Source organism: Sitophilus oryzae, unplaced genomic scaffold (genome assembly GCF_002938485.1).
Source record: "Sitophilus oryzae breed Bouriz unplaced genomic scaffold, Soryzae_2.0 scaffold_247_pilon_pilon, whole genome shotgun sequence".
NCBI classification, from domain to species: Eukaryota; Metazoa; Arthropoda; class Insecta; order Coleoptera; family Curculionidae; genus Sitophilus; species Sitophilus oryzae.
This window is the reverse complement of record NW_022146804.1, coordinates 1-16,603: the sequence shown is the minus strand read 5'-3', so window position 1 is coordinate 16,603 and position 16,603 is coordinate 1. Positions and strand designations below refer to the sequence as shown.

The 16,603-nt window shown below is 32.6% G+C and overlaps 1 long non-coding RNA gene across 1 annotated transcript; it reads right to left on the bottom strand.

The window, feature by feature from the left end:
• Positions 1 to 1,115: 1,115 nt before the first annotated feature.
• LOC115884412 lies at positions 1,116 to 1,829 on the bottom strand. The gene is made up of 4 exons (XR_004050559.1): positions 1,815 to 1,829; positions 1,510 to 1,766; positions 1,355 to 1,455; positions 1,116 to 1,258 (listed from the first exon to the last, which is right to left on the bottom strand). It is a non-coding gene; the product is annotated as an uncharacterized LOC115884412 (long non-coding RNA).
• Positions 1,830 to 16,603: the final 14,774 nt, after the last annotated feature.

The window sequence follows — 16,603 nt, the reverse complement described above, 5'->3', positions numbered from 1 at the left end:
TCAATCAGATGAAAGGTACATTACCCTATCGTTGGGTATTGTGCAATCACGTATTGATGCTCATGTCATTATGACGGTTAAATCTTTGGTTAGAATTTTTGTTGTTGTTTTTACCTGTTTTTAGAGTTTTTACTTTATTTTTCTATTTACATCAGATTTATATTTTGTAATTGCCTATCAGACAATACGTATTTAGAAAAATAATAAGAATTAGGATCGTGTTTTTTTTTAAATCCTGGATATTAATTGGAACCCTTGATAACATTACTGCTTTTGATATAAAAAGTGCATTTTTGATTATTTACTTGGGCTAGGATATTAAAATATCGGTTGGATTGTACGACATAAATAGATGTAGGTATGATTATTTATATATATGTATGTATTTATAAAGCTTACTATCTGATTTGCATTTTCAGTTTTTGATCAGATATTTCATTTTATTTGTGAAATGCCCACAAAAAAGCTTCCAATGATTCAACATCAGTGTGTTTGCTGCATAATGGATCATTCCTGCTGAATTTTTAGATCATTTGAAGACTACACGGAAAAAACCAGATAATATGTTACATTTTCATAGAAATTGATAGCTAGACAATTTTATAGGCAAGTGCATTATTCGAGGCACCATCAAAGAAAGCAATAATAATATGCTTAGTCCCAGAGATATTACAGCTTAGTTATTTTGCCCTACAGGAGAAAAACCAGAGTAGTTCACTCGTAATTGCATTTTCTCGGCTCCAGTTAAAATGAACAAAGCTGGTTTTTCCTGTGGTCTTCATTTGAAATAACGTAAATAAATGTTTATACATATGTATGTGATGATTAAATTGGTGTTAGGAAATAAAAATGTCTTTCGATATTAATATATATTTTTCGATATTAATATATACCTAGGTATAGGTATATGTATATTTATTTTGAAATAAATTACACTTTTAACAGTTTAATGGAGTTTTTAAAGCCAGTTATAATATTTATATTTTAAAAACTTGAAATCATAATGTGGATGTAATCACGCATTAAACCACAGACTAACTTATATAAGTCAAAAAGTAGATTTTAGTGTTAACTTTATATAACTTGTAAGTAAAATAATATATAAAACAAATATGAAAAAACCAACAATTCTAATGTATATATTAAAATACAGTACAATAATAGGTATCTGATATCCTCACTTAACGTAGAATAATATTCTACCCAACTCAATACTATGTCCAACATGAGTTTCAAATATATCGGGCCCTAATCGTTCCTGAAAATAGTATTTTTTTACATTGTTATACCATATTCTAAACTATTTAATATTTCAGTCACTTAAAAAGTTAATTTGTATTGAATAATTGCCTACCATTAAAGCAAATTTGGACTAGTATTCTTAATGGGCATATTCTGTGTATGGATATAGGTACTTCCTCCAGATTTTGGGTTCAACCAATTTATTCTTAAAACCTGAAACATCTACATATAAAAAATAGACAGGTTACTAATTATAATAAAATTTACCCTTAGAATTATACTTCTTTAACAAATAATTTCCATTGGTATACTTTTCCATGACAAGTAATCAACTTCCTAACATTTTTTAATTGATGTAATACTTCCTCACGATGCGAAAAGAAAATCTTTTCTTTAGCACACAAAGGACAAACGATATGTTGGCTTACTTTCAGATTAGTTACTTTTCCATAGATATCCTCATGTCAATTCAAAGACGATGAACATGAAAATGATCATCACATGAAACATCACAAACTAAAAACCTAATAAACAAGTTTATATCGAATATAGAAATAATTTAGTGTTCTTACCTATTGTCGTCAAATCCGTTAATAGATAATTAATTTTTGGATTTTTATCTTTTATTTTTTAAATATATATCTTTCGAACTACTGGTTTTAGTAATTATTAAATTAAACGAACTAAAAAGTCAAAAATAATAATTAATTCTCTTTGTCAATTTTCTCAGGTACCGAACTCGTGATAACGCACGATCTAACGATTACTCCTTTGATCTGAGTTGGACGGTTCAATGACGATTGGTTGCGTATTTTAATGTATTCTGACATCTATTACCTGGATCTTTTGTCGTATCCTCTATTCTTTTACGGTCTTTTCTTGGTTATTCCCATTTCGTTCCGTTGAGCGCTGTGCGGTCTTCAGTTTCCTTATAAGTGTCCAGGTTTCGAATGAATATGTCATAACCGGTAGTACACATTAATCGAATGTTTTCTTCTTCAGATAAACTGGCATCCTAGCAACATATATAGTTCAGTCATTGGGGATCAAAAAAGGGGCCTGCTTGGAAAAAAGTCCGGAAGTTTTGCAACTTTGCAGGTTTATAGGTTTTGGGACCTAACTAAAATCCATAAAATGCACATTTTCAGACTTGCCGCCGGCGCGGCGCCCAAAATCGGTATTTTGTGAATATCTCGAAAACTATGCGTTTTTCGCGAAAATTTGAGAAGAGCAAAATTAAAGAGAATAAAATTTCCTATAAAAAAGTTTTTATGAAAATTTTCGCTAAAGTCAACCATTTAGGCACAAAATCCCAGGAAATTTTACGATTTTGCGTAAAATATGATATATTATGTATAGTCGATTTTCCGAAATCAAATGTAGATTAGGGTTCACTAAAATAGTTTTAGTTTAGTTTCTTCAATTTTGTCATGAAACAGTGGCGTATCATTAATTCGCACATTAATTTATGAATAATTAATTGTCGTGCTGGACAGCATTCATTGCGAACTTACCACCAGATTCAGCATTGGTCTGATTGTCCCAAAGATGCCGAAGAATGGGGTTGGAAGAAAACAAAAACAGGCATTACTCCAGTCACAACGTTGAAAGATCCAGCTCCAAAATCCCTGTTGGCATTTTTATCCTGTAAATGCAAAACTAACAACTATGGTAAAGCCTGCGGATGCAGAAAAGCAGGATTAAAATGTTCAATGATTTGTGCATACTGCAATGGGAAATCCTGTGACAACGTCACTGAAGTGTCACTTGACGAATTCGATGAAGAGGAGTTCAACTTGCCTGTAGATATCCCTCTGGCGGCTGAAGATGAAGAGTTGGACGTATTGAGAGACCACCCTGACCAGCCTAGTACAGCAGACACGATCGACTTTGACATCAATGAGCCAGATCCGTCGGATTTGTGCAGATAAGTTAAAGTTTTTAGTTTATCTAGTGAAGTAGGCCTCCGGGGAGACCACGTTAAAATAAACGCGCTATATACTTTACCTCTTGGGTGGTGTGGAAACAAGTGCACATTTTCAATAATTAAAATTATTATTCATAAATTAATGAGCAGAATTTAATGATACGCCACTGTTTTTATGACAAAATTAAGGAAGAAACTAAACTAAAACTAGTTTTGATGAACCCTAATCGACATTTGATTTCGGAAAATCGACTATACATAATATATCATATTTTACGCAAAATTGTAAAATTTCCAGGGATTTTGTGCCTAAACGGTTGACTTTAGCGAAAATTTTCAGAAAACCTTTTTTATTGGAAATTTTATTCTCTTTAATCTTGCTCCCCTCAAATTTTCGCGAAAAACGCATAGTTTTCGAGATATTCACAAAATACCGATTTTGGGCGCCATCTTGGCAAGATGGCGGCGCCGGCGGCAAGTCTGGAAATGTGCATTTTATGGATTTTAGTTAGGGACCCCAAAACCTATAAACTTGCAAAGTTGCAAAACTTCCGGACTTTTTTCCAATCAAAAATTCCCAATGACTGAACTAATATCCAAGTAACAACTTTGAGACTCATATTTCAGCTTTTTTCAGTACTGGATAACTTAAAAAACCCTTTCTTAGTATAAGAGCACTCAAGTTATCTGTTTATTACAGTCCTATATCTTCATAAACATTTTCAAACAATTTTTTATTATTTTAATGGCGCTCCGGTATAAAGTTTCATTCTGGTTGATAACCTAATAAACTAAATCCATCGATTTGGTCTTAAATTGATAAGATTAAAAAGATTTGAGTACTGTCTCGTGGTCTTACGTCGTACCTAGATTAAAATGGGATTAAGTAAAAGATTTACTTTTTATGAACTATATAAAAATTAATATCTTAATATCAAGTTGTAAAATGCGTTAGGACTGGTAACTATACGCAATTTTTTAGGGTGTTTTGTTGGATTAATTATAGATTATTATTTACAATACTGTGGCATTTTTTATTTTTATTTTAATGTGCAATTTAAAAGTCATTCATAGATTATTTCTAATAATTATTGTCTCTAAAGCTTCATTCAGAACCTCTCAATTAGGGGAATAAATTAGTGGTTTCAATTACACTTTATACTTTTTAGTTTACGATCATTCACAATGTCTAAAAAACACAATTAAAATTAATAGAATTTCCTAGCAACAGTTTGTTGTAGTCAGTTGTATCCATAGAGAAAGCCAAATATTTAGCTTGTAAAACAATAAACTTCTGATTTCTAACCACAATTTTTCTTGACGGATGATAATCAAAGGTCAAAATGACATTCCCCGGAAATTTTGGTATATAATTACTGGAAAAGTCAAAAGTTTGTTAAGTTTTTCTACTAACTGAAAATGGCTACCACTAATTTAGACGTTCTGAATGCTTACAATGAAATTAGAGGAACAAACTTCTACGCTAAGTGAAATCACTAATTTATTCCACTAATTGCGAGGATCTGAATGAAGCTTGACAGAGTATTTAAAATAATTACAAAAAAAAACATTTTTTTTAAAGAACAAAGAAAAAACTAATTAAAATATCTAAATACAATTATTTTTTCAAACACACTTTACTCTGTTAAAATGACATTAAATGAAGTCAAACTTTGAAAAAAACATAAAATAGGGTAAAACCAAAAAATATGATTATTTTTTGTTTGTTTTTAATTTTAACTTATGTTATGTTTATTAAAATCAAAGAAGTGATATCCGCTCTTATTTTTTCTTGAGATGCGATCGGTTCTTTCATCGTAATTTTTGCGTTGTTAAAATCTACTCTGCCCTGTGTTCCATGAATGCTGACAAATCTTAAGGTGCCGTTACACGGCGCGTGGATCGCCGAGCCTGCAGCAAAAAATTTCGCGCCGCGCTCCGTGTGATTGGGTCGGCATCAGGCCGATCTTCGGGCCACTGCCGGGTATATGTGCAGTTACACGGCGCGTGGATCGCCGAGCCTGAAACAAAAAATACGCGTTACACGCCGTGTGAATGGGTTGGCGCGCCGTTCATCGGTCGGCGCGTCCTTCCCGTCGACTGGCGGTAAATTTCAAAGCAAAGGCGCCGTGCGAGGTCTTCACCAGTAAATCTTTTAAATTCAGTTTATTTTATTTGTTACATAATTTATTTAAATAACTCCATTTAATGCCAACATACATAATTTGATATTAGCTTAAAAAAATCTATAAATATCATATTAATTAGGTATAAAAATTACTGATAAATACAGGTTATACCAAATCAAATCAAATCAAATCAAATCTTAATTTATACTTCTAAATTTTACAGCAGCGATAGAAATATTAATTCATAAAGTTTTGTGCAATTATGCTATTTAAAATTTGTATTGCTATACTAATTTATTGGCGGTAATTTGAGCGGTGGTAATTGCCGATGATTATAACAATATATTATAGGTACCAATTTACCCCTCAGTGCGATTAGTTCAATCACAAATGAACTACTGATTTATAGTCGGCCAGGTATTAACCGGTACAACAAAAAATTGTTTACTTTGAACAGAGTAGGTATGTGATACATTTGATTATAACCTACCATATCTATCGAAAAACGGAGATTCGAAGAATAAATGATATTTTACATATTTCGAGACAACATGTTTTGGTCGAACGAGACTATATCTGAGTTTTTACCCCTATATGAAAAAGAACAAATAACTTGGAACCCCAGAAATAATGCACATAAAAATAGAAATGAAATACAGGACGGCTGCCTGAGAATACATCAAAAGCTGAGTATCAATTATTGCACCATGAACGAATTAAAAAATTAATTAATTAAAGAATTAAAAAAGAAGAAGAGTTGTTCTTGTCCTTTTAGTTCCTAAAATACTGGACGAATTTTAAAATGTGGCATTTTTCGATTCCACTGTATATCGGTTATCTTATAACTTATCGAAAAGGTGAAAACTCGTTTAGTTTTTTACGTAGAATCCAGTGATGTTAACTAGTTTCGCTGATGGCTCTCATTTTCGAAATCTAACTTCTATTTTTTAAATGAGACACCCAGTATATTATTTTTTTATATTATTTGCCTTGTTATGGGCTTTCTGAAAATATGATATACTCTAAAATTATATTTTCATAAATAAGGCAAAAAAATATTATTTAACTTTTGAACATACATAAATAACCATAGTTAAAAAAAGTATTATTATCTTATTTAATTTAATTTAACCAGATGATTTTGCTTTCCATCTTGTTATCTTAATAAACTGCACTGAAAATAAAGTTGCGGAATAAATTATTTGATTGTATGAATTTAAACCCAATTTAAACCGATAGTCTATGTTAAAAAGTTATATAATGTATTTTTTGTTCTCTGTCTCTCGGTCGGCCGTGAGATCGCCAGTGCGAAAATACGTATTGGCGCGTCCCGGCTCGGCGATTCGCGCGCCAGGCGCGTGGATCGGCAAGCCACACGCCGTGTAATGGCACCTTTAGGTTTGCGAAAATCGTCCTGTTCAAATAGTCTTTATGTTTTTTACGAACAATTAACGGTCCAGTTGTTTTTTTTGGAAAAGTTTGAGCTATTTCAGATCCTTGTTAATATTTTTTTAACGGTTATATACATAATATAAAGAAAGTTAAAAAACTAAAAAATCTCAAGTTTTAAACATATTTTTTATGATTTTTTCCAGTATATTTTCTTTAAGTTCGGGGTTAATATAATTTGCATTTTTTAAAGTGCGATAAAACAACGAATTACTCGTTGTACAAAGACTTAGCCTGTGTTATTATCACCTTTTATGATTCTAGATAATAATTTATGTACACATTGAACACACATTTGCAAATATTAACAGATCTGTTCAGAATATATGCTCTTAAAATTTATGAGAGGTTATTATCGTTTTGTCATGACCAACAATCGCATAAGAATTTATCTGAGTAGGTTTTAAAAATATAATTATATATTTTTTAATAAGTATTTCATTTCTTGTTTTCAGATTCCCAAAATACCGGATTTTTTTGAGGAAACTAATAGAAAAAAGTGCGGAAAGTGTGGAAGTGATTTATGTTATATATTTCTACATCAGTTTGACTAAGAACAATTTTTCAAATTAGAATAACAATATAAAATCTGTTGGATGGATAGAAAAGCTATGAACGATGTGGATGGTATACACGTATGGGATGATGGCAAAAATAACGAAAAATATGGCCTGGGATACCAAAATACCTTGGTAAGTGCTTTTAACATTTATTTTTACTTACCGTAAAGTTTTTTAGTAACGTAAAAAAAAAATACGGCCGTTTGTGCCACAAAAAAACATATATTTCGACACTCAAGGGAATCAATATTTATAGGGTATTTTCCGTTGACATAGAACTATGAAATTTGGCAAGTAATACAGTCATGTACTAGAAGTATGGCGAAAATTCTGAAAACTATACATTTGTAATTCATCATCATCATGATTTTCAGCTTATTCAACCATTTCCAAATATGGTGTAGTCGTGATAGGCATTACGATTCTTTTTAGTGAATCGAATCGCACGATTCAATTTCTCATATTGAATCGACTCCTATGATTCGTTCATTTGAAGGAACCACATGCACAATTTACGTTTCATAAAAACAAGATCGTAACTAGGACTACCGGCGGGACCAGAAAAAGAAATATACAGTTCTTTCATTTGTTTTTCAACATTTTATGACACTGACGTAATTGGATTGATTATTTTACCAATAATATTAAAGACTTCTTAATACCTATTTGATATTTTTAGAGCCATATTTTAATTCCGATTTAATAATCATAATAAATAGTATATAATACCGCATGATTGAAAAAAAAATGGCGTTCAGTTGGCAAGAACATGGATAATATTCCCCATATAATTTTACATATAAAATGACAGCGATCTTCATTTTATAACCATTGCTGACGCCGTTTTTTTATCACATTGAGCAGAGGTCAACAATATTTTTTTGGAGTTGCACAAAAACACGATTTCGTTGTGATTTCGTCTTTTAGTCCGACATTTTATAGTCGGTATTATTATTTTAACAAAAATATTAACGTGAAAATTAAATTACAGATACTCCCGTACTAAGCACAGTATAAATAAGTTTTTTTCTTGTAAATAACTTTCTTATCGTTTGCATTTTATGCTCATGATGTTAATTTAGGGCTTTTGTTTAATTCTAAATATTGGTACCTGCATTTATGCCTATATCACCGCCAGCGTCGCGCCGTAGAAACGAACGATCGCATTGTGATCCGATTGAATTCTCATGATTCTTTTTTACGGCTCATCGTTCATATCTTATAGATCCGTGCTGGCTGCGATTCAATTGAACAAACTGTATTGTAAACAATAAATCAATTTTCACGAATCTATGAACGCACGATCGCATTGTGACTGATTGAATTCTCACGATTCTTTTTTACGGCTCATCGTTCAAATCTTATGGATCCGTGCTGGCTACGATTCAATTGAACGAACCGTATTGTAAGCAATAAATCAATTTTCACGACTCTTTGAACGCACGATCGCATTGTGATACGATTCAATTCTCACGATTCTTTTTTACGGCTCATCGTTCAAATCTTATGGATCCGTGCTGGCTACGATTCAATTGAACGAACCGTATTGTAAGCAATAAATCAATTTTCACGACTCTTTGAACGCACGATCGCATTGTGATACGATTCAATTCTCACGATTCTTTTTTACGGCTCATCGTTCAAATCTTATGGATCCGTGCTGGCTACGATTCAATTGAACGAACCGTATTGTAAGCAATAAATCAATTTTCACGACTCTTTGAACGCACGATCGCATTGTGATACGATTCAATCTTACGATTCTTTTTTACGGCTCATCGTTCAAATCTTATGGATCCGTGCTGGCTACGATTCAATTGAACGAACCGTATTGTAAACAATAAATCAATTTTCACGACTCTTTGAACGCACGATCGCATTGTGATACGATTCAATTCTTACGATTCTTTTTTACGGCTCATCGTTCAAATCTTATGGATCCGTGCTGGCTACGATTCAATTGAACGAACCGTATTGTAAGCAGCAATAAATCAATTTTCACGACTCTTTGAACGCACGATCGCATTGTGATACGATTCAATTCTTACGATTCTTTTTTACGGCTCATCGTTCAAATGTTATGTATCGGTGCTGGCCACGATTCATTTGGAGGAACCGTATTGTAAGCAATAAATCAATTTTCACGACTCTTTGAACGCACGATCGCATTGTGACTGATTGAATTCTCACGATTCTTTTTTACGGCTCATCGTTCAAATGTTATGTATCGGTGCTGGCCACGATTCATTTGGACGAACCGTATTGTAAGCAATAAATCAATTTTCACGACTCTTTGAACGCACGATCGCATTGTGACTGATTGAATTCTCACGATTCTTTTTTACGGCTCATCGTTCAAATGTTATGTATCGGTGCTGGCCACGATTCATTTGGACGAACCGTATTGTAAGCAATAAATCAATTTTTCACGACTCTTTGAACGCACGATCGCATTGTGACTGATTGAATTCTCACGATTCTTTTTTACGGCTCATCGTTCATATCTTTATAGATCCGTGTTGGCTACGATTCAATTGAACAAACCGTATAGTAAACAATAAATCAATTTTCACGACTCTTTGAACGCACGATCGCATTGTGACTGATTGAATTCTCACGATTCTTTTTTACGGCTCATCGTTCAAATGTTATGTATCGGTGCTGGCCACGATTCATTTGGACGAACCGTATTGTAAGCAATAAATCAATTTTCACGACTCTTTGAACGCACGATCGCATTGTGACTGATTGAATTCTCACGATTCTTTTTTACGGCTCATCGTTCATATCTTTATAGATCCGTGCTGGCTACGATTCAATTGAACAAACCGTATAGTAAACAATAAATCAATTTTCACGACTCTTTGAACGCACGATCGCATTGTGACTGATTGAATTCTCACGATTCTTTTTTACGGCTCATCGTTCAAATCTTATGGATCCGTGCTGGCTACGATTCAATTGAACGAACCGTATTGTAAGCAATAAATCAATTTTTACGACTCCTTGAACGCACGATCGCATTGTGATCCGATTCAATTCTTACGATTCTTTTTTACGGCTCATCGTTCAAATGTTATGTATCGGTGCTGGCCACGATTCATTTTGACGAACCGTATTGTAAGCAATAGATCAATTCTCACGACTCTTTGAATGCACGATCGCATTGTGATCCGATTCAATTCGAAGATTCTTTTTTACGGCCCATCGTTCAAATCTTATGGATCCGTGCTGGCCACGATTCAATTGAACGAACCGGATTGCAAGCAATGAATCGAATCTCACGATTCATTTTTAATAGTCGTTCAAATGAACGACTCGTTCAATCTTTACCAACCTCTATGGTGTAGCCACCTACTTTGCTGACTGTACTTAGTTCGTTAATTTGTTCTTGTAGTTCTTCAGGACTCAGGACTATTGGCAATTAGGAGTATGTTATCAACGAATCTTAGATGGTTAGAATATTCTCCATCTATTCTTAATCCTTTGTTGGTCCAGTTGACGGAAGATTTCTTCTAGTGTTGCTGTAAACAGCTTAGGGGATACAGCGTCTCCCTGTCGTACTCCTTTGCCAGTTGGGAGCTCTGGGGTGGAACTCTGTAACTAAATAGCGATCGGTAGCGATGAAGAATAAGCAAACTGTCGCTTTCCGTTTAGTTTCTACGGCCAAGGACTGTATTCGTTATATCGCTATTTAATTACAGAGTTCCACCCCTGGGATTGTTTTATACAGGGGGGGGGGGCTGTCATATTGAAGTCATGTTGGAACCACTCTATTAATGCGCGAGTATCTAAATTTAACTTTTCTAACATGTCTTGAAAACCGTTCTCTAAAAAACGTAAGTAACGTTCACCGGTCAACGCATCCTCGAAACTGTATGGCCAAGAAAAGTTCAGCCACCCTACACGTTTTCCTTCATTTGAAAAATTCATATTTACAATTTTTGTTTATTTTAATTCACAAAGTTTGGATATGACAGTTTCTCTTTTCTGGGAGCAACGACGATTGAACTTGTTTCCATGGCTAACTAAGTGAAATTAGTCAAGAAAGATAATAATTGGCTATAACTCGGTAATTTAAAAAAAAAACATATTATAGTTTATATCGCTGAAAAGCTTAAAAAATGGCGCCAACTATGGTTTCCATTTTAAAAAACATAAGTTTGTGTCATATGTCAAAAATGACAGGCTTTAGAAAAAATAGGAGAACAAAGACTCATTAGGGAAGTGATTATCTACAACTTTTATCTGAAAACGTTTTGTCTAAAATAGATTTTAATGGAATTAGGGACAATTTTTATTAGGGCGCCATATTTATGACCCCACAAAACTGCAATTCTTTCACCATTTAACCGACTCTCTATCTCCAGTACTTTCCAAGATACCCGCAAGATACCCGACTCTCTATCTCCAGTACTTTCCAATACCAGCCTTTCTCGAATTTTACTGGGACTAACAAAATATAGATCTTTATTGTGGCATTTTTATTTTATTTATATTTGAGAAGTATATATTATGACAGAAATTTATAAGTTTTACTCGGAAACTTTTAAAGAATTTGATTAATCGTTTAAGAAATTCATGTAGTACACATTAAATATTTTGACTCAGACACCTAAGGTATTCATCAAAATTTAAAGTCGCTAACATTTTTCAAATAAAATCGATTACTTAAGCTCATAATTCAATCCCCCCGATAAAAAAATACTTTGATAAGAAAATACAACCACGCAAAATAGTAGACTACACTTTTTAGTGTAATTTGTGCCTCCAAATTAGCCTCAGATGTTCCGTAATTTCATAGAAGTGATAAATAGTGTTTTTTCAACATGGTTATTTTTGAAGAATGGCACCCAAGAACGCCAAACTTTTTTGAGTTTAATGTAAGTCTAAATACCGTACCATCGAAAAAAAAACGGCGTCGAATCAATTGAATTATTATGATGTCCTATGTATATACTAAATTTTAAACATTTTTTGTTATGATAACGTGCCACATTATGATAGTATTTCCACACAAGTTATTCATAGTTAATATTATAAGACATCTAAACTATTCTAACAATAGTCAAATTAATAACAGCCATCATTTAAGTGTCACAGAAAACGCCAATTTGGCAACAGTTCAAATTAATATAATGGAGTATACATTCTGCTTTCTTAATAACACGGGTTTTCTTAAAATATTTACTTATATCAATAGCAATACAAAAAACCAAACCAAACCAAATATATTTACCATATTCAAGGTAAAAATATAAGCATATAGAATTAGGAAATTACATAAATTCTAGAGATGGACAAAAAAAAACACTACCTGTAAGATTGTCACAATGGTATCAAAGTGGTAATTCACAGCTGTTTACAATTTCTAAATAAACTGTGAATGGTTAAAACATCCAGAATTCTCTTTCAATAGCAAATAGGTATACCGGGTGTTGCATCGTCGAGCGGGACATAGGAAATCCCATGTAAATTTTAATGGGGTCAATTATTGGCTTCCCTAATTATTTTAGAGAATAATTCTATTTAGGTTTATTGAAGAGCACTAAAACCCACATTCAAAAGAATAACTTTAGATATTTTTGATTAGCCCGTTTACGAGTTATCGCCGATTTCTTTTTAAATATTTCTCCTTTCTTATGGCCCTGTATTTACTTATGAGCACCAGTCAAGGTAAAAGATAACTGTCAAATGTAGTTGTCATTTCAGAAATATATCCTATGAATATATCTATTTAGTGCTTTATTATTATTATTAAAAACTCATACCTACATAGAAAATATTAGTCATGAAATACACTACCAAAGAAAAAGTATTGATGATTAAATGGTATTATCAAGGAAATAGTTATCAAAAGGTGTCGGACATGTTTGCTGCTCTGTATCCGAATAGACCGACACCTGGAAAATCTACAATCCCAAGGAATATCCAGAGATTTGAGACCAAAGGTACTCTAATAAATAACTGCAGATCTGAAACAAGGCAGGAACAAAGAGAAGATGCAAGAAATGATACCGACTTTTAATGATACCGAAGTTTTATTGTGCGTGGAAGAGAACGATGGAAAGATCAGCACAAGAAAACTTGAGGATGAAATAGGAATAGATCACACTACAACGTTTCGAATTTTGAAACGACATAAATACTATTCCTTCAAATATGAAAAGCACCAAGAGCAACGAGATGGGGACGAAATACGGCGGCAGGCGTTTTGTTTTGATATGATGGAAAGAGCAAACACGGATAGGGAATTTTTAAAAAACATATGTTTTACTGACGAATGCACGTTTACCTTAAATAATGAACCCAATGTTCAAAATTATTGATATTGGAACAAAGAAAACCAACACAGGTTTGTCGAAACAAGGACGCAATATCCACAGAAAGTAAATGTTTGGGCAGGGATATTCGGACACAGTATTATCGGGCCATTATTTCTTACGCGAAATTTAAATGCAGAATATTATTGGAACTACTCGAAAATCATATTTAATCTACTTTACATGATACCGCTAGGGAAAATCAGGAAATTTGGTACCAAATGGATGGCTGCTCGGCACATAGTACCCCGGCTGTTCGGGAATATTTAGACAATAGTTTTAACGGAAACGCTATTGGCCTAAATCATACAGTAAATTGGCTAGCAAGGTCTCCTGATATTTCGGCAAATGATTTCTTTCTCTGGGGCCATTTAAAAAACAGGATATACAAGGATAAAAAATACCCAAATCTAGACGAGTTAAAAAATGCTATTTCTTCCGAATGCAATAGAATTTCAGTTTACCAACTAGCGAATGTAAGAAGAGAATGTTATGATGGCCTGGGTTATTGTCTAGCAGTCGATGAAGGAATATTTGAACCTTCTTAAATCCTAAAGTTCTAACAATTTAATAGTACCTAAATTAATAAGTTATTGAATATTGTAATAATACTATAATTAACCTTGTAATTGATTACTTTATTTTACTTTTATTCATATTAATTTGTATTTATAAATACATCTTTAAGATTTATCCGATGTAGGAATGAGTTTTCAATAATAATAAAGCACTAAATAGGTAAATTTCTGAAATGACAACTTCATTTGACAGTTATCTTTTACCTTGACTGGTGCTCATAAGTAAATACAGGGCCATAAGAAATGAGAAATATTTAAAAAGAAATCGGCGATAACTCGTAAACGAGCTAATCAAAAATATCTAAAGTTATTCTTTTGAATGTGGGTTTTAGTGCTCTTCAATAAACCTAAATAGAATTATTCTCTAAAATAATAATTAGAGAAGCCAATAATTGACCCCATTAAAATTTATATGGGATTTCCTATGTCCCGTCCGACGATGCAACACCCGGTATATTTACATCAACATAGTAATGGGCAGTTCTCTAGGCAATGATAAACCATTGACAAAAAACTATGTATAGGGTTCAGTCTCAGAGTTATAGACCTTTTGGAAAAAAGAATAGGATTGGATGGAATGTAACCTAGAAGATCAGAAGAGAACCACAACAAATCTGAAAAGGTCTTACTAAGATTTATTTAAAAAAAAAATGGAAACTTACTAGCCGAAAGTTATATGTAAATATACTTAATACATATTAATCAGTATGTGAAACCAAGAACTGTCTACTAAGCTAGAAAGGCAGGTAGATATACCATATGCAAACTTACTTTTTTTTGTTGTACATGAATGGAATTTTTTGGAGCATCATATTATGTATATCGGTCTGTTTAATTCCGTCTTTGGTTATGAATATAAATTAATAATTTACTATTGTTTTTATCATCCAATAAACAACAGAGATAATATATTACGTTACGTAATAATTAATGTAAATATATGTCCATATTTAAATAAGTTTAAACGGTGCAAAATTTCCAAGATTTATATCTTAGAAATTTCATTCAAAATTAGTTAGAAACGCACAAGATGAATACCAATGAATACTAAAAAATATAGGTGGTCAGGAATTTCTTAAATAACCTGCACAGGGTGTCCCAGAAATAAGTGCAAGTATTTTAAGGGGTGGTAGAAAAGAAACATATTTTCTCTTTGCCATTTTTAAAATAAACTGATAATAACGAGTTATTTAACTTTGAAAATTTTAAAAAATAATGGCAACATTTTGAGAGCCGCCGGCAGCAGTCGATTATCAGCCGCAAATACGAAGCAATTACCAGAATCTCAGCTTGTTCGATGTCCAGAGTTGCCACATCGACTAGAATGATTTAAAAGCGACCTGGAACATTCATATTAAAAGTAAAAAACTTATCTAATATTAGAAAACGGGATTTTGATAGATAGCAGATCGATGTAATTAAGATAGAGCGTCGTTTTATCACTTTACTAAACCAAACCAAACCAAACACCGCAACTCTATACTTAACGTTTCATTTCGCTGCGATTCTTGACAGCCACTACACTTTTTTATTTCGCACTAAATACATTCATATACCATCTGAATTATTTAGGATTATTTTTTGAGAATAACTCCTCTGTTTCACATCTCACACTCTTGTTTTTGTGAATAAACACCAAAATAATTGATATTTCTATTTGAATAATAGATAGTTTAACAAGCTTATCTTACATTTGCCTCTTTTTTTAGTTTTGTCAAAGGTTTACTGTTTTGTGTAAAATCTCAAATGAGTTGGATAACCTAAAAATGCCATCAACTGATCTGTTTAAATGTAGGTCAAAAGTTGATTATTTACATATCTAATAGAGGGCGCTGATTCTGAACTGTTGAAAAGCTACTATAATTGTTCATTAATTAGTTTTATTATTTTAATTTACTAAATTGTAAAAAAGGCATTTAAAATACCGGGTGCGTCTCAAAAGTGGCTCACTTCTATAACTTTTTTATTTTTTCAGATAAAAAAAACGAGATTTGGTACGTTAGTATATGACGTAAATTAGGATTGATTGACGTATTCAATTGTTTTTGGTCACTTCCTGTTTCACCGGAAATTACTACAACTTTTGATTTTTAAATGGCACCCTCGGTATTTTTTTGCTTTATTCGATAGAAAATTACATTTTGAATAGAATGACACATCATATGTCAACTTTTGACATTCTCGTATTTTAAAATTCAATCTAGAGTGCCATGGCTATGTTAAAAACATTAATCCTTAATCAAGGAGCCTTGGTAAAATAGATTTGATCGTCTAATGCTTTAAGTGTCTTGTCCTGGCCAGTTAGAAAATGCTCAAATCGTATTTTTAATCATATCTCAATTTTTTCAAATGGAACGAGGGTGGCTCATTAGCATATTTGGAAAAAGCATTTTTT